We start from the raw sequence: 20,136 nt of genomic DNA, 5'->3' as shown, positions 1-20,136 counted from the left end.
TTAGAATTAGCACAGTACAGCAGAATCCTTTCTTGCATAAATGCAAGTATTTTCTACTACACAGAAGCAGGCAGAGGGGGAAGAATATGCTGCTCCAATCCAGTTTTCAATGCCTCCTGGCACCTTCTCCAAAATACTTTCTTTACTAACCCAGACCCAGCAGCTCTCCTAGTTTATTTGCAACTTTAATGTTTTTAATCCAGTTTGCTTTATTTTATTTTGTCATCAATAACCGGTCACAACCCTTCTTCCAGTTTAAAATTGTGTGTACATATTTAAGAAACTCTTAGATTAAGTATTTCCTACTTTGCAGTCAGAAACTGGTAGGTAATGGTTGGAATCCTATTGGTGTTCCCTTACAGTATACAGTGGTGCCTCGATTTACAAACTTAATTGGTTCTGGAACTCCGGTCGTAACTCAAAATGGACAAACGTTGAAGCACCATTTCCCATAGGAATGCATTGAAATGCAATTAATCTGTTCCAGCCGAAGAAAAAAATCACACACACAAAAATCAAGACCCATCGGCAATGTGATTAATCCGTTCTGGCTGAAGGGGGGGGCAGGGAAAAGAAAAGCAAGGAAAGCATGCAAGACCCATCAGAAATACAAAAAAAAAAAACCAAGACAAAAAGCAAAGAAAGCATGCAAGACCCATCGGAAATGCAAAAGAAGCAAAACAGAAAGCAACCAAACCCCTCAAGACCCATCAGAAATGAGGGAAAAAACCCCCAAAGCAAGCAAACCCCCCAAGACCCATCAGAAATGGGGGGGAAACAAAAAAATAAACAAAACCCCCAAGACCCTTTGGAAATGGGAAAAAACAAACAAAAAACAAACAACCCCCAAGACCCATTGGAAATGGGGGGAAACCCAAAAAGCAAACAAACCCCCCCCCGAGATCCATCACAGCACAGAAACATGACCCCCCCAGCCCCAAACCACACAGCAAAATCCACCCAGAACAGTTTTTAAAAAGCAGAAAGCAGCACCTTACCTTACCAGGCAGCCTCCTCTGATCGCACACTCTCTAACTGCTGGGGCGGAAGAGCTACAAAGAAGCAGCCTCTTTGCCTACCAACGGTTAGCAATTTGAATTTCCCGCCTTTTTTCCCTGCCTTTTTTTGTTCGTGAGCAATTCTACACTGTGAATTGCTGTACTTCTGCTGCACAGCTAGAAGAATTTAATAAAAATTCAAAATTCTGCAACACTAAAACTCCACCTACTTCTTGTTCTTACCCCAGTGTTAGCTGGGAAGCGTTCTTTCTGAACATGAAGCTAGGTGGAGCTAAACCTAACGTGACCTCAAAGCCTTCCAGTTTAGACTTTTGCCTCAGATGAGCCATATTGAGGTAGAACTTGCAGAATGGAAAATTGTGGGGTAAAAGAAAATTCCGAAATCCCATGCGATGCCTAATGCCTGGAGAAAAATACTTTCCCCTCCCGTGGATTAGGCAATGAAGTATTTCCTTCTGGCCCCAGTTATCTAAACATTACCTATAAATTCCCAGCCCTCCATATATTCACACACTACTTATGGAACTACTTAACTCAATACAACATGACACTTAGGAAAGATTACGTGCGAGAGAGTAATGTGGAAAAGAAATTGCTAGCCCTGTTGAGGCATTTTGTCAGACTTATAATTAACACAAAGAGGCGGGAGCAGGAGGTGATTACTGTTCCCACCTCAACCTTTAAGGGTAGTCCTGAGCTCATCACACCTTTGAGTAGGCCTCAGCAGGATGCCCATAATAGTCTATATCATTCTAATGCATTAATCATTGTTTGTTGTATGGTTTATACTTTTTAAATATGATTATTTTCTCGGCAGGAACAGTGCATTAATTCCTTTGCTTACATAGATGGATTACATACATCTGGCATGATGGGAGGTATGTTTTGCACAGCGTTGGTTTTGGGATTGGAAATTCCTTTTTAGTATAGGTTAAATTCAGGAATTTCTCTTTCTTGTTACCTTTCTCTTATTAGAATGAAGGCTCTAGCTGCATACTCAGCAGATGCTGGTAAATGTACTTATTATACAGCCTGTCATTCATTTTTTTCCTTTACTCTGCAGAGAATAATCAAAACATAGCCCCGTTTTAAAACATTAAAATAGAGGACTGCCATTTTTATTAACTCCCCCAGGAGCAGTGCAAGTAAAACATTGCTTATATTCATATTGCACACCAATTAAAGTACAAATTAATTACACAAATACTGCAATCTCACCATAGCAATTTAATTTAGCAACGATCACCCTGTTTACATGGGCGTTTGCTGTCTCTGCTGCAGAAGTGTGTGTAGTCTTAGCAACAAGGAAAAGAACAGGGTCAGAGAACTAGAAAACAATCCAGCTGACGTGTCAATTAAAGATGAAGTCCATTGCAAGATAATAGAGAAGGAAAAACAGCAGAAAAGTAGCTTACTTTTAAAAAAAACTAAAATAAATTCTTACCTAGGGCCAGAAAAGGCCATTGCCCCCTTATCCCGGAATAAACATACAAGACCAGAAATATGGATTGAACATGGGCCACACTTTATTGAATATATTATTATTATTATTATTATTATTATTATTATTATTATTATTATTATTATTATTATTATTATTATTATTATTATTATTATTATTATTATTATTATTATTATTATAGGTTATAAATAATAGGGTATAAATAATTGTATTTATACCCCACCTATCTAGTCATTTTGACCACTCTAGGCGGCTTACAATGTAAAACATAACAAGTTCAAGAAAAATGTATAACAATTAATTAATTAAATGATTTTGCAATGGGAAAAATACAAAATAAATCAAATAAAGAGAAAAAAAGGAAAGAGGACAGGAATTAACTGGAAGGGAAGGCCTGCCTATACATCCACGTTTTTAATATAATCATTGTTGCCAGTCATTTGGCAAAGGGGGGTCCTGCCGTACTACGGATTCAGGTTGCAAACGTATGTCTAAATGGACCATTCTAAACAACCAATGTGCTAGTAGTCCCTGGCCCCAGTTCTACAGTCCTGAACACAGTGAGAAACTCTGCTGGTCCAAAAAGATAACCTGCGTTCAAATCCCTGTTTTAAATATGCCACCATAGCCTTGACAGCGCAGATTAATTTAATGTGACAGCTTGCCAATTTTATAACCGATCCTCTACCCCATTGATCAGCCTTGGATCGACGTATGTGGAGCTGCACCATCTCATCCACCTGAGGAATGGCATCATTAACTGAGCGCCCTTCAGGATGGGACAGGTGCTGTATCAATCTGTACTCTCTGGGTGCTTTTTTCAGCACAATTCCTAAAGGTGAGATCCTCAGTGTATCTAAGGGAGGTGTTGTGAATGGTCCCAACATTCTCCCCTCTTGCACCTCTTTAACTATCTTTTCTCGCACTACCTTTTTCATACAGAATATGGACTTAAGGTTTTTTCTTTGCAAAAAATGCCTTCTGTTCCCTGGCTGCTGGTATCCTAAAACTGGCATCATCCCGCCTGGGGTAGTCTCGCAACCAAGCTTCTAAGACTGCAACTTTAATTGGATTGCGCCCCTTTACCCTGGTTACTACCTCCAGGATTGGGTTTCTTCCTGCCTCCAAGGCCTCATGCCTACCTTAAAGCACCAGCCCTGAAGCAGGTGGCACTAGGGTGCTGTCCTCCGCACCCTGTGCATTCATGTCGAAAAAGGCGTGCTACTCTCTGAATAGCCCAATGGCTGAGCCCACTCTCTCCTATTTAAACCAACAAAGATAGACTATTAAATAATGATTTTTCTTCCTTTCTCTTCTTTCTTTTTGCTCACCCCTGTTCGTGCCTGTAACCCTAGTAATAATAAACTTAGATATAATCAATAATTCTGCTCACGCAACCACGTGGCTGGCACGAGTGCCACTAACGCACCCCCAACCCCTTCTCAATGCTCAATCAACTTAAATCAATATTAATATATAATCAATTAACTATAAAATGAACTGTAATTCAAAACAAGTAAGAACAGCAACAGAAAAACTGAATATTTAATGAAACGCCAAACCAAGGGAGGGAGCCGATGCTACCCTCCCGATCCAAAATACTGAGCTGTGTGGTCCGGACTATTGATGCCACAGTCAGATAGTGGACCAAACAGCCACTCTTCTCGTGATGAATGCCAACAAGAAAGAGGAAGCGAAGAGGGGGGAATGGTCCTTATATAGTCTACCGTTCCCCCCTCTTCCAAAGCTGCTCACATGAGACTGCACAGAGGTCTCGCGTCCTGCAGTGAAGATGGCAAAGGTAAGCCACGCTGCCAAAGCCTCGGCTCTGCAGTGGCTTATTCATTCTGCCAAGCCTGCTGGGGAAAAGTTTTCCAGGGATGGGAACCGGAGTGGAGCAAGACTTTCTCCATCAACCGTACAGCCTAAAAAATCAGAACAGCCCTGCTGGATAAGACCAAACGCTTAGTTGGTCCTTCATTCTGTAAATACAAGGAGCCAACAATAGGTAGGACATGATCAGAACAGCACCCTCCCTCTTGGACTTCTTCATGATTGCCAGAAGGAATATGCATATTTCCTCCTCTTATAACATTAGTCCTCCTAGCATGCAAAACTTTCAGTGCTCTGTGCCTGAGACATCAGACATACAAAGCTGTGCTACCTCCTAATTCAGTTTCCGTTTCAGGACCTTTATCTGCATACAATACAAGAAAGTGAGATACAGTAAAATAGTAAAAATCATATATGCCAGGGTATACCCAGATGACGTTGTTAGGACTAATGCAAACACAATGCCAGCCTGATTTCCTACATGTGGTTCAACACAAGCTTGTGTTAGGATAAACAGACAAGTCTTTATCCCTTCAGGGAGCTCCATTTCAAATGACATATGAATTGCATTGCCTAGCTTGGCCGTAATGTACAGGGACCTCCTGTATATTACAGCCAAGCCCTACCTTCTGCCATTTGATGTCTTCTGGTCCCATAATTTAGCTGGGATGGTGGTGTTTCCCACAGAATTATGGGAGTTATTTTCCCCTCAAAAGTCCTATTCCCGGTTAAGTTGCAGTTCCTGATGTTATTAGAAAAAAAGTTCTTGTTGTGGCATATCTCGTCTTTGGCTGGTCTGTTGGGACATATTGGACCATTTGAGGCTCCATTCCCTATGGGGAATCAAACTCCCAACACAGCCAGATACTTAAACCACTGAGTTATCATCCTTGTCTTTCCAGGGTGTCTAAATCCTGCAAATATTTACAAAGGAACTATCACTAGGTGAAAACAAGCAATGTTCCTCTATATTGTCAGCTATCGCATGGGGCTTTACCTACAGAACATTGCTAGAGTCTAAGATGGCAGCTGGACCCCCAATGCCAGAGGTGAAAATAAAATAAAAATAGAAAAGTAGAAAATAATAAAATTAGAAAAAGGAAAAAAGGAAAAAAAAGATGAAAAAGAAAAAAACCGAACAGGGGGAAAAAGAGGGAAGAAAGAGAAAACCAGCAGTTTTGTCTTTTATTACCATGTTTCCCTGAAAATAAGACAGGGTCTTATATTAATTTCTGCTCAAAAATGCATTAGGGCTTATTTTCAGGGGGTGTTTTATTTTTTTCTTGTACAACCATCTATATTTATTCAAATACAGTCGTGTCATCATCTTCTGGTTGCTGCACAATGGTGGAGGGTGGGGTTTCACTTATCTAAGGCCTATTTTGGGGGTAGGGCTTATATTAGGAGCATCCTAATCATAATAAATAAAAATCATAAAAGGGCTTATTTTCAGGCTAGGTCTTATTTTTGGAGAAACAGGGTATTTTTTACTTTTTATTTTGTTTTCACCTATAAAGTAATTTAAGTTAGCCAAGACTAACAATTCCCACTCTTTTCCGTAGGTTTATGTTAGGTAGGACTAACTGAAGCTGAGGCTCCAGTACTTTGGCCATCTAATGAGAAGAAAAGACTCCCTGGAAAAGACCCTGATGTTGGGAAAGTGTGATGGCAAGAGGAGAAGGGGACGACCGAGGATGAGATGGCTGGACAGTGTCTGCGAAGCAACCAACATGAACCTGACACAACTCCGGGAGGCAGTAGAAGACAGGAGGGCCTGGCGTGCTCTGGTCCATGGGGTCACGAAGAGTCGGACACGACTAAACGACTAAACACACACAGGACTAACTTGGGATTTAGGTAAAGGTAAAGGTAAAGGTTCCCCTTGACAATTTTTGTCCAGTCGTGTCCGACTCTAGGGGGCGGTGCTCATCCCTGTTTACAAGCCATAGAGCCAGCGTTTTGTCCGAAGACAATCTTTCCGTGGTCACATGGCCAGTGCGACTTAGACACGGAATGCTGTTACCTTCCCACCAAGGTGGTCCCTATTGATCTACTTGCATTTGCATGCTTTCTAACCGCTAGGTTGGCGGGAGCTGGGACAAGCAACGGGAGCTCACTCCATCGCGTGGATTCAATCTTATGACTGCTGGTCTTCTGACCCTGCAGCACAGGCTTCTACGGTTTAGCCCACAGCGCCACCACGTCCCTAACTTGGGATTTAACCCATTGTTAAAAGACCAAGTCAACTGATTTTATTGAATTGTTATTTTTTAACACTGAACCTCTTCCATGTTTTATTCAAAACAATCCAATCACTGGGGACCCTACATCTCAATACCGGGCAGTTTCAAATGTAGCTTTGGAATATGTTCTCAGTATACTAAAGCACAGATCAGAAGGTCCAAAAATGGAATCTAAATCTCCACTGTATTCACAGAATTATCTAAAACAGCCATTCACGGGGAGGGGGGGCAGACTAAAACAATTCTTCACAACCACCTTATAAGGTTCATTATGAGATTTATACAATTCTAATTTGGCCTGTATTTCTTTCAGATTGTGCTCATGACCATGGCCAAAAAAATAAAAATATAAAGGTTGAGGAGAGCTGATCTTAACAACAGTGGGTAAGTCTAAATGAATAACTACAGTAAACAAGCACCCTTGGCAATCAAGCTAGAAAAGCTATCATATGTGAGTATCACTTGTTTCTCATTAGTTAGGAAGCCGGACTTCCTCTGTTTTCTATCCTTATATTAAAAGCGACTGCTGTGTAAGATAATTTAGAAAGAGACCCATGAAAGCTGCACTGAAATTAAAGCGTGCTGTCATAAAAGGATTACTGTGTTTTCAAGTCACAAAACAGATGTGAAAAGCATAAATAATAAACAATGTGGATTTTGTTATGAATCCGAAGCAGGAAATTAGCTCTGCAGGTAGAAAGCAGTTCAAACCACTAGCTGCATATGTTGATTTCCTGGTGCTTAACATGGTGAACTTTTAAAAGATAGAATTAATGGGTAGATGATATGGCAGTTTTATTCTGGATAGAAAGGAGCTGTAATTAATAAACATGCTGGCCTGATGGTCCCACAATGCTAGGCATTTGGTAAGCTAGGGAGGACCTGGGAAGTAATGCGTTACTGTGATTGGGTTTGTGTTCTAAAGTAAGCATTTCCCCCATTTCTATGCGATTAACGACAGGAGATGGAATTTATTTAATCAAACGTTTAGTATCTTCAGGAGGTTCCTTTGTCCATATATATTCCCACCCCAGAGGCAAGGGCTCATCCCTTTTTATAGCTTCCCCTTGCCCCGCCTCCCATGTCTCTGTCTTCTTCTTCTGGTTTCCTGCTCTTTTTCCTTCTGCTTCTCCAATACCTGTCCCCTTCAGTCTGACACCAGGGTATCGGATTCCCTTTGGGCTGTTCTAAGCACACTTTCTTCTTTTGTTCTACTTTGCAAGTGTATGATGGACGGTGCTCCAGTGAGGGAAGCCTCATCCTTGCTGTCTTTCTCACAATATCCCGTCCAAAATACATTCTGCCCATGTGGAATAGACAAAGTTGAAGATCTTGCACATTATCTCTTGCACCGTTGGCTATATGACAGCATTAGAGAATATTACCTTTCTCCTTTTCTTAATATTATGAGAACATGGGATAATGAGAGGAAACTGAACCTTCTGTTAAGTGGGATCTAGCATATACATGACACAGACGGATGCCCTTCTCACTTTTAAGGCAACCTCCCTTAGGAAGAAAGAGGAAGAAAAGGAATGTGTGTCAAAGACATAATTGAATGTCTATTTGAGAATGAGGATTTGATTGATAAAATCTTATATATCTGATTTAGTGATTTTGAAATCCGTCCTCTCACTCATCGGCTAGGAGTCGATATTGTATATTGTATATTGTATATTGTATAGATTTTGTATATTGTATATTGTGTACAGTGTATTTGAAATGTTCTCAAGACCTCTTCAGTAAAAGTTATTCTTATATTTATCCTCCTTTTAAGAGTAATTATTTTACATTAGCCATATTATTGTTTAGCTTTTATTTCAATTGATACTGTTTGTATAATTGTTAGCTGAATAATTTGGTATTAAATTTCAGGAAATGAGGGAAGGTATAACTAGAGATGTGTTCATTAAACAGCCTTCATATTTAATGAACATATGAGAATGGAATTGCATTCAGAGGCTACATTCTCTCCAATTTATTCATTCACATTCCCACTTGAACTCCCAGTGGCCATGGTTTGGTATAAATGTGAACTGAGCTTTTGACTAGATTCTCCTACTTCCAAAGTTCAAAAGAACCAGCAAAATATTCTCTGGCACCTGAAAAGTAATAGCCAGGGCACCAGCCATTTACATTAGTATAATAACCCATAAATGGGAAACCACAAATAACAAGAGCCTCTTTAATGATATTCAGAAAAAAAAATCAATAAGGATCTCAACTGCTAATTAGCTGCATGTGAAAACATCTCTTATCTCTGCCTCTCTCACCTCCCTACTCATGAAGATAATAGTTCCAAGAGCCTGATAATTCCTCACCCCACCCCACAAATACTGTTTCTGGACTAGGCCTCAGTTGTAGCCAAATCTTTCACAGGATTTCTCATAAAATAGCTGTAAGTCCCCTATGTACCCTCCATGACACAGAGGTAAGGTATAGTGGGAAAAAAGAGGTTTATTACAAGTTGGATAAAATGTTTAGAATGGTGCAAAATGTGTGCCTAATGTTCCTACTCCTACACACAGCTGACTTGCCCTTGGTAAGGCTCTTGAGGAGGGAGGACAAAGCCATGAAGCCTTTCTCTTCAAGGTGATAGATGACTCTCTGAAGGTGGGGGAGACAAGGTGTGCTGCAACAGGGATGATAGATGGATACTGTCGTAAGATCTTGCATGGTGGTTTCTGTCAGTTCTTCCTCAGGGCTGGCCTCAATGGCTACAGTGGATAAAGCTGATGGGGCTGAGACAGAGGCAGTGATCTTGGTCCAAGTTCTCATCAGTGAGGATCTGGAGGGCTCTCAGGGACCGAGGGTTTGGCTGTGGATGTATCTCTTGATTGGTTCTGGTGGTCCTGGGAGTCAGCCTCTTGTGGGGTCTCATCCAAGCCAGGGTGACCTTTCCCTCATCTACAGCATCAATGCTGATAATGGTCATGCTTGTCCCAATAGGATTGCCTCTGCTGCTCTTCTGCCCAGTGTATGAAGTCAGACTCCTTGGGTGGCACCATCTACCCTGCCCACTCACCCATCCAGAGGTCACACTTACAAACCACTCCCCAGCTGGCAGAGGGTTTGACCTCTAGCTCCTCTAGCTCATTTGCCCCATAGTCCTCCCACTTGGCCATTAGTGAAGCCTCCTCCCAATGGTTCTTCTCCCTTTCCTCCTCCTCCATCTTTTTATCCTCACCCTCCAGGGGAATCTTCCTCTCCTCCACCCACTCTGCCTTACACTGTTTGGTTCTCGCCCTCTGTCAGCTCCACTGCTTCTTCAACGTAGTCCCAGTCAACTGGAGAGTTGCACATTGGAAAGTCCTGTGCTGTGGGTTGCAAGGTTGGGGGCTCGCTCTGGGTTGGACCAACCCTGGGAGCATGGTCCTTGCCAATCCCACAATAACACACTGTTTAAATTATAATACTGTACTACATACTCTTGGCAAGCTAATAAACTGCAGGGAACTCTTTTTGGATTTTATTGCCTGGCTGTTCAAATATTTAAGATTATCTATGAATTCTGGACAAACCTATCCAGAGATAAAGCATGCATAGTTTTATGATGTGCTGAAGGAAACAGGCAGAGAGAAAGAGGACAGCCTAAAATCTTCATGGAATGAAGCAAACACAATCAAATTGCAGATAATTATATATAATTTTGTTTTTAATCTGTGCAGAAATCAAACACATTATTCTTTATTGTGTTGGCATCAAGGCCATTTGTCTTTTAACAGTAACTATTAATCATATTTTGTGTCTCTTCTCTTTCACATGCTAGAAATATCTACAAAAGCCTACTTTCACCTTCAGAACTACCAGTGAGACCTCAGTTGTAGCTTTTCTGACCATATATAGCACAATGAAAGGTGAAAAATGCCTTCCCCACTTCTCCTGTGGCTGCTCTACCAAGAGTAGAAAATATGCAATGAAATTTGTCTCCTGTAGGTATGAATAGTCTTTTGATTTTCTCACCTATGAGCTCTTGACCGCAGAAAGTTAATAAAGGGCAGATGTGGTATCACTTGATTTCCACCTGAAGATAACTGTGAAAACTTTGTGACTGATGCAAAGCTCAGTAAAAATCTTTTGTCTGGCAAGAAAATTCTTTATAACTACTGGTCTCACAGGAGAAAGTGGAGGGAACAAAGGAGAGAACTTAGAAGCAGAGGGATGTATCCAGTGAGCAGGTACTGTCAGTAATCTTTGACTCCATTATCTGAAAGAAATTGACAAAAGAAAAGACAGTACTTGCTATTCTTATGAGAAGAGCTTGTTCCCACTTCAGTGTAACAGTAGAAGGTTTCAGATGTCGCTTGCTCCTGCCTTCTCAGCTAAAATGGGGTGTTTCCATATAAGTATGAACTTTTACAAACATTTCTGAAATAAAAAGAGTAGAACTTGCTAAACTCTGGAAAGCCTAAACCTGAAGAATCCCTGAGTAGTTACTAATAGATGAGGAAGATAGATTTGCTTATGGATCCATAACTGGGTAAAGAAACAGGATCTGAATATAGGAAGGATCCATATATCAGTCCATAACTTGGTAAAGAAACAGGAACAGAAGGAAATAAGCAGTGGTGTTTTCCAAGAATCAGATCCATTGTATTAAAGTAGATAAAATAGATCACAATGAAGAGCTTTTTAAACATGACCCAGATCACTCTAGATTCCTCCACTGATCACTTTTCTTTCCACAATTTGCACAAAATGTCATTCTGCAGAACTAGCATTTTTGCCTTTCTATACTCCAGTATACATGCATAGGCGTGCACACATGAATGCATGCACGCACACGCACACACGCACACACGCACACACGCACACACGCACACACACACACACACACACACACACACACAGGAAGCACAAAAGAACAGATTAATCAAAAAGATGCAATCAATTTAATGCTGCCAATTTTTAGTTCATGCAGCAGTTTGTGAACTCATATAAATATACAAAATTTAGTCTTAAATGCTGAAATCACTCTAAAATCAACAAAAATATTTTTCATTGTCTCATGAAGAATGAAAGTTTAAACAAAACAAAAAACAAAACACTGTCTTACTTATCATATGAAGACAGCCCAGGTCAAGATTTACATCCTTAAGCAAAGCTAAGCAATGTAGTATGGATTCTCAGTGTCGTGAAGTGGATAGGGTGATGGACCAGGACTCTGGAAAACAGGGTTCAAATCCCCACTCAGCCATGTAAACACACAAGGGGAATAGAAATGGTAAAACCACTCATTAAATATCGCACTTACCTTGAAAGACTGATTAGGGTTGCTATATTGTGGTTCTGACTTGCCAGCACAGAACACACATACACAGACACACAAGCAATGTAGTGTTCAGTGTTTAAGATGAATGAAATTATTAAGGAGTGTGTAAAGAATGGCAATGGATCTCTCCAAATTAGATCAATGAACAGCAAAATAATAAATCAAGTTCTAAATGGTAAATCACTAATGTAAATTAGTGATTATAAATGGATATACATTGGGGTGGGTGTAGGGAAACAGACCCCAAGTACAGATGATTAACAATGTCTGAACTGTTAATTACCAATCAGAAAAAAAAGACCTTGGCTTTGGATATTTAATGAATATGCCAATAATAGCTGGGATTATAAGAAAAAAGAAACATGCCACCATCTAAATATGTTTTACACAGATTTGCACCCTGGAAAAGATAAATCTGTATGGACAATAGTTGGTGTAATTAAGTTAATATACCTCGATAGTAAATCATGCTAGTTTATACTCTAGAATCAAATCAGTGCCTTGACTTACGAACGCCTTGACCTACAAACATTTTGACTTACAAACATCTCCACTCGCAAAATTTTGCTTTGACTTGCGAACTGAGCTTTGACCTACGAACAAAAAAAGGCAGGGGAAAAGGGTGGGAAATTCAAACTGTTGGTGGTGAAGAGGCTGCTTCTTTGTAGCTCTTTTGGCCCAAAGGTTTGGGAAAGGGATGTGGCGGCGGGGGTGGCCCAGCGTCGGGAAGCTTGAGCCTGGCTGGGGTGCTTTGGCCGCTGGCCAAATTACCGTCTATTACAGTGCCCAGGATTTTAATTACAAAGCATGGATCCTTTGAGGCAGAATTATGACCAGTCCTTTTTGGCTACCGGCCAGGCTGGCTAGAGAAACTTGTGCAAGTAAATCTTCCTAAGTCTGGTTAGGAAAGATGTCTTTTTAAAGGCATATTTTGTTGTAGCAACTCCTGCCCCATTTTACAAACAAAAACAACAGCAGCAGGAGAATTGTGCAGTTTTGGTGCAGCAGATTACATTTGTTTAAATATCAACAGAGATGATTCAGCACAAGCCTGACAGATTAGGTAGGTAGAAGGAGGGCCTCTGTAAAGCTGATGGATCAAGGCAGCATCTCACAGGAATGGCATCATGGGCAGAATCTAATAGGCCTTGAATGAAATTTACTGATTTTTCAGCTCCAAAGGCTCTGATCCAGCAAAGTGTTTGATTAGAGAATTTGGGCAATTGAGTGTAAAAGTGGGAGGCATTAATATTTCCTGGCCTTTTAAACAAAATTAAAATGAGTGAATAGCTGTTAGGTAGGGAAGCAAAAGTGGAGGTCACTAAATCTAAACCCTCTGCTCCGTCCCCACATGAACAGTTAACCAGTGGAATTTAATCTTCCTTTGAATTTCCTCTTTCTTCCTTTGCTGAGGCTTAACTCTGTAGTTGTTAATTCAGAACTAATTTAATCTCTTGATTTACAATATTTCTAGGGGGACGTTGCTGCTGCTGTTAAATTTTAACAACAAAACTATGTTCAGAACCATTGTGATTTATTATTTTTGTCATCATACCTTCACTGCTGCAGCGGGCTGTTGCAGATGTTATGTAAGGCACTGCTCATCCACTCACTTGAGCAAATGGATGCTGTCGTTGTTTTAAACAGGGCAATCTACACTTCCACTGCAGAAAACTGGGGATCACACAGGAACAATAAGCCTCTGTCCACTCCAAAGAGTGTATTGGCCACCCTGTATAACCTCTTTTTAAGCATTTGTAAACACTAAACAGGAGAAAGGACCAAACCTGATACAGTATCTTTCACTTAACTACATCTATGCTTGCATAAATATAAAGAAATTGCTCTCAATCTCTGTGTGGCCAACATGTGCCCATGAAATGAATTCTACTAAATTTTCATATCATTGCAAGTAAGCTCATGAAAAGGCATTAGGTCTTCATAAATCTTCATGAATCTTAACATATTGTTTATTTATTTAAAATAAAAAAGAGACTATCATACCACCAGTGCTGCGATAATTTACAGCTGTAATAAATCTCACTGGGTATTTATGACCTGAGTGGTATATAACAGTGTGATTTATTTTATAGCAATATAATTATTTCATTTGTTTTATTTTGTGTAATTCTTTTGTACAGAAGTATTCAATGATACAATAAAGTTGTGATGGATCCATTGCTGAGGTTACATGTCTCTCATAGTATCAGTAACATTATATGTTAGGCTCTTTCGATCTTTTTTAGAGGAATGATGATCTACTGTCCTTCAACAGTGCAACAGCCTCCTACAACCTGTTAACTTTCCAATGATTGTATTAATGTATACTATTATTATGATAATGGTCTAATGGGCAGTTCACAATATGCTTTTCAGTGATTTCCTTTTTTTGCAGTAAAACAAGCCAGCCATGTGAAAGATATTCTTCTGTACTGTGAACAAATAGCTCAATATCAGTGCTGTTGCCTAGTAAGCGAGATCGAGCTAATACAGAACACAATAAAAATTAGTCCAAGATTGCTGGCACTGGATGGCATGCTTTAAATTAGTGTGGGTTGTTAAACAAATCAGTATAATCACTGCTTACTGGACTGTTTAATATTCCTCTTGCTCTCTTTTTTGAATTGCTTGGTTCTCAATAGACCACAGTGAGCTCTGAAGGTTGGGGGATTGCCTTATTCAAACATAATTTATAATCTTTCAAATCCCACTTTATGGTTTAGGACTGATGATAATTCACATGATAAACCTTAGATACAGTATGGTACATAAAGATGGGAGAGCAAATGTGGTGTAGTGGGTAAAATGACATGCTAGGACTGAGGAGATCTGTGTTTCTGAAAGAAGAACTGGAGAGTTAAGAAGAAGAAATAGAACTTCCTTTGTGAATCGTTTTCTTTCTCCTCAAATGCAGAATCAAATTATTCTTAATGGGTTTAACTTTTCAGAACCATTCTCTATAAATTTCCAATACCCATGATTCCTGAGCCTGCAGACATTTTTGTGCAAGTCTCCATATGCAGTTTATTGTGTAGTTCAATTTTCTTGTAGTTAAACATAACTTTAGTCAAGAAATGTTTGTGAGGGAAAAACACACACACTAAAAACACCTTAACTGATATCATGCAAGAGAAATTGCATATAATGATATGGAATCAGATGCACTCATATCTGAAGTGGGAGATGTATGGTCTTAGCAGTTTGCTGTCTCTAACAGAACCCAAAATATCCCTCTCCCTCACTATTCCCTTGGGAAGGCTCATATTTTTGTCTTCTGTGAACCAGTACAGAAAACTGTTCCGGCACCAGTGAAATAATCGAGAAAGGACATAGATATGTAACAAGTCCCTGCCTGAAAGACAATAAGTATCAAATCATATATGCATGTTACAGTATCAAAACATGCACCTCTAATTAGACACTACTAAAAATAACACCTCACACCTTGAGGAGCAGCAATCGAGAATTAGAAATGAAGGCACTTAGGCAAGAACTGCATGCAAGATATTCTCCTGGGAAAAAATTCTCCACACCATTACAGAGCAGCAGAAAAACTTGCTGTAACTGGATTTGGGCACCGACGGGGAAAGTTACATTTCCGGTTATAATTCTAAGCATCCCTCAACCAGTAGGATAATCCAGAAAAATCACTTTCTTCATCTCTGGATTTGGGATGGTAAATCTGCCTTACTGAAACTGTTTTTCATTGCAGCCAGAGTACATGCAACTTGGTGTCTTTTTTTATTCAGTGTTGCACATAAAAGGCCTTGAGGCTTAGTCAGGTCCCGTGGCACCTACCTTCCTGTTCAGAAATAAAGCTTCCAGTTAGCAGTGGGGAAGGAACTATTTTGCAAGTTGCCTGTAACAACTGGTGTCATGGGTACATGAATCTATCAGACATCAAAGATACCCCTAGGGAGACAGACAAAAATGGACACCTGCAACTGCTTCTAAAAGAGGGTGCTTCAGTCTCCACTTTCTGATTTGACTGGGGGAATGAGACAAAATGTCAACTATTTTTCATGACAAGAAACATCTTGTCTGCAGAAAAGGAGCAAAAATAAGCATTTCTGGGAGAGTAGCTGTTTTAGTCTGTTGCAGCAGAAACACCAAAATAGTAACAAAAGTGTTGAGCCATTAACATTGATATACCATGTTTTTCTGTTTATAAGACACCCCCCCTTTTCCTAATCCCAAAATTAAGAAAGCTTAGCTTTGAGTATTCAGCCTCTGGGCTCAAAACACTCAGACATTAGGAGCCCCTGTTGAATCTGAGCCTACAGGCTCCACCTCCAACAAGGTGCATTCCAGTTGGTTTGTTCAGTATCAGCTGACATCAGTTCCATAAGTTCTCCTTATTGGAGAAAGCTAAGTCTCCTGACTGTAGGAAGCTAAGCCTTGTGATTGAAGGAAGCCTGTTTACAGAGGCAAGGTACAGGCAGTTTTGTTCCCAGCTTACTTCCATGTATAAGACACCCCTCAATTTTTAGTGTAGTGGTTTTAGGAAAAAGTAGTGTCTTATACACAGAAAAATATGGTTTTTGTTTCAGTCTGTACTTTCATGAATTGCAGTCCGCACCTTCAGACTTCAGGAACAAAATCGGAGCTTTGTGGCATTGAAGGAGCGGATATCATGCTCTGCTTATGGCCAAGGTTCAATTCCAGGTAACTGACTTGAGGTTATGTTGCTGGACATAATGCTTAGCATATTTACACTGGTGAACAGGATTTTGTCCACTGTGTTTTTTTTAAAAAGTTCCATAAAGTTTATGTGCTCATTCTATAGTTGAAATATGCATCAGTTTTGGATGAAGCCCAAAGTCAAAGGTGAATTGGTCAGTTTTTTCTCTTTGCAAGATAGTGGGTTTAATATTAATCAGATCCAGCACTGGACCCCAGACCAATCTTTCGTAGTGGTCTTGTTTGGTACAGTTATATTTGCATTTAAATATCTCAGACATGTTTCGCTTTGCTGATGTTTTTGATTCTTTTTTCTTCTTTAAAGAAAACTTGATTGAAATGGAAATTGCTTTCATATTGTTTTTTATTGTCCTTTTCTGACATTTAGATAGCCGATGGTATTGCCCATTTTCCAAGCCAACAAATAAACAACAAATGCAATCGTGACGGCATTGTTTACGTTGCCAGATGGAACATTTGAATTTGTTCTAATGGACCAGGTTATAATTGTACTCAATAGTGTTAGCATTTACAATTCAGATAGGTAAAGGAAGAAGGAGCTGAAGAGATGACATGCATCTTTAAGATTTGGTGACTTCTTCCAGCAATCTACCCATGGGATTTTTATCTAAGATATTCTATCCACACTTCTTCCATAGTTTGACACTGCCCTGGTTCCTCAGCATGTCCTAATGGCTAGCTAGGATAAATGTAGAACTATAAAGCCAGAGATCAAATAGTTTAGTATCGTGTTTCCCCCAAGTTAAGGCAGGGTCTTATATTAATTTTTGCTAAAAAAAATACATTAGGGCTTATTTTTGGGTGATATTTATTTTTTTCAAGAATAACTATCTACATTTATTCAATTACAGTGGTACCTTGACTTACTAATGTCCCGACTTACGACCATTTCGAGTTGCGTCCAGCTCCGGCTGCAAAATTTTGCTTCGACTTGCAGCAAGAGCTTCGAATTGCGAATGAAAAAAGGCAGGGGAAAAAGGCGGGGAATTCAAATTTGCTAAACATTGGTAGGCTGCTTCTTTGTAGCTGCTTCTTTGTAGCTCTTTTGCCCCAATGTTTAGAGTAAGGAGGAGGTTTGGGACTGCCTAATAGGGTAAGGTGCTGCTTTCGGCTTTTTAAAAAACTGTTCTGGGTGGGTTTTGCAGGGTGGGTTTTTGTCTTCACTTTCAGGGCTTGCTCTGTTTTTATTATCATTATTATCATTATTATTATTATTATTATTATTATTATTATTATTATTATTATTATTATTATTATTATTATTATTATTATTATTATTATTATTATTATTATTATTATTATTATTATTATTATTATTATTACTACTACTACAGTGGTGCCCCGTATAGCGAGGTTAATCCGTTCCGGATTAACCCTCGCTATACGGAATCATCGCTAAACGGGTAGGGGAAATGTAATGCGTTCCAATACCTTTGTTACTTACCCGTTCAGCGAGGATTCCAGGTGCCGGCAGCCATTTTCGCGCCTTCGCTAAGCAAGGGCAGGGCGCGAAAACGGCTGCCGGCAGCCATTTCCGGGCTTCCGGCGGCCATTTTGGAACCGCTGATCAGCTGTTCGGCGGCTCCAAAATGGCCGCCGCAATACCCGATCTTCGCAATGCGGGTTTTCCCCATTGCGACGATCGGGTATGTTTCCGTATAGCGATCCCGAAAAAGGGATCGCTATACGGAAACATCGCTATACGGTGCACTCGTTAAGCGAGGCACCACTGTATTATTATTATTATTATTATTATTATTATTATTATTATTATTATTATTATTATTATTATTATTATTATTATTATTATTATTATTATTATTATTATTATTATTATTGCAACCCCAGCACTTCCCAATGGGGTTTGCTCCGTTGTGGTTTTTTTGTTTTTTTAAAAAGGCCCCAGAGCCTTTGGGGCTTGCTCTGTTGTGGTTTTTTTGGATGGTTGTTGTTGTTTTTGCAGCCCTAGTGCTTTCCTATGGGGCTTGCAGTATTTTAGTTTTATTTTATTTTTGGGGTGTTTTTTCCCTTCTGGAATAGATTAATCGTGTTCCAATGCATTTCAATGGGAAATGGTGCTTCGACTTAGGACCATTTCAAGTTACGTCCATCTTCTGGAATGGATTCTGGTCGTAAGTCGAGGCACCACTGTACCATCATTTATTTTATTTATTTATTATTAATTTATTCCTTTTCTCCTTCCCCTTCTTTAAATGTACCTGGTGCCACTTCCTCCAGAGGTGCCCCCACTGCTGCCAGGAGGCACCACGGTGGTGGCTTGGGTTCCTCCAGGGGTGAGGCCTGTCATGGATTGATTTATGTGGATTAAATCTAGTACTGAAGATGGGATATGTAGTAGTGAACAATGTAAAATGGATTCCATATTGGTTCTCTGTATAAATGATTTCTGCATGCTGACAGTGTGTTTCTAGAGGGATGTGGGAATGTTTTCTTGTAGGCCTGAGGAGGACATTCCTAGATAAGAAGACTGGTCATTTGTTTTGGCAGAGCTGCAGACGTGCTGAGGAAAACAACACCTGTTTCCCATGAGAAGAGAAGAGAGACGATAAGAAAGGACTGTTTACCTGACTTCATGCCGCGATTGGATGACAATGTGAGAGACGGAGAAGAAAGGGGGTTCCAGCTAAACTTGAAAAAGGAACTCTTACTATGGACAAGAGACCTTTCCTGATTTTTCTTTCTTAGACCTTTTTGGACTACAGTTTTTCTAGGTCTTGTTGTCTGTTGTGCAGTGCAGGTAACAGACTGATAGAGATGTAGGGGGACTAAGTAGAAAGGGGGGCTTTATGCCTTTTGCCCACCCTAATAGTGCTTTGTAGAGATTTTCTAGCATTTTTAGTGTTTTTGTATTTAAAGAGGATTATTGCTTCATTTTTATTTTGTATCAAGCCTTGAAAATGATAACATGCTTGCTTATGCATTAAACTGACTTTATTTTGTGAATTTCTCTATTTTTCTTAATAAAATAATAATTATAAAAATCAATTGGCCTCTTGAACAGTGTAGCTGTCTTAGTGCTACCCTGAGGGGGAAACTTTGGCCACATTTAGCTACTGAGTCCTATCCAGATTGAGCAAAGTGAGTCTACTGACTACATAGCTCATGTGTTTTTCTTTTTTGGAATTTTATAAGGTTGCTGAAGTATCTTTTTAGGGCAGACTTGTAAGCAGAAGTTGTGGGGCGGCCCTTGGCTGAAGTTACCAGGACTCGACTCAGCCTAATGAGGGAGCACAGGCTTCTAATTACTCTCTGTCGACACGGTCAAGCATCTCTTAGGAGAGCTGATCACTTACAAGGCCTGGACTCAGGTTCCTGTTGGAGCTGGCGGACATTGGGTTTGTTTTGCGGGAAACAATGGCAGCAGTGAAGGGGGAGACGTTGGTGTGGAAGGGGGAGGAGCTGAGGAAAGGGCGGTGGCTGCGTCAACATGTGGTTCTGCCAGCAGCACCAAAGAAGGAGTCGAACAAGTGGAGGGTTAAAAGAGTTATGGTAGGAGAAAGAGGGGAAGGCAGGAGCATGGCTGGCTGGTGGGGGTGGAGCTCCAAAATCACCTTCCCACTCCAAGCTTGAGCTTTGTTAGCCTCA

At 40.1% G+C, this 20,136-nt stretch overlaps 1 long non-coding RNA gene across 3 annotated transcripts in view; it reads left to right on the top strand.

Annotated features, from left to right (window-relative positions):
- Positions 1 to 19,449, top strand: part of LOC140706968 (uncharacterized) — a 50,549-nt gene extending 31,100 nt beyond the window's left edge. The window contains exons 2-6 of one of the 3 annotated variants that reach the window (XR_013545300.1): positions 1,837 to 1,897; positions 6,871 to 6,941; positions 16,380 to 16,494; positions 17,382 to 17,537; positions 19,039 to 19,449. This is a non-coding gene — a long non-coding RNA (uncharacterized LOC140706968). The remainder of the gene's footprint in view (positions 1 to 1,836; positions 1,898 to 6,870; positions 6,942 to 16,379; positions 16,495 to 17,381; positions 17,538 to 19,038) is intronic. The other 2 variants (XR_013545298.1, XR_013545299.1) reach the window with 2 other exon arrangements.
- The last annotated feature ends 687 nt before the right edge of the window (positions 19,450 to 20,136 follow it).

Source organism: Pogona vitticeps, chromosome 4 (genome assembly GCF_051106095.1).
Source record: "Pogona vitticeps strain Pit_001003342236 chromosome 4, PviZW2.1, whole genome shotgun sequence".
Classification (NCBI taxonomy): domain Eukaryota; kingdom Metazoa; phylum Chordata; class Lepidosauria; order Squamata; family Agamidae; genus Pogona; species Pogona vitticeps.
The sequence above is the reverse complement of the archived record's forward strand: the minus strand, read 5'-3'. Positions and strand labels throughout refer to the sequence as shown.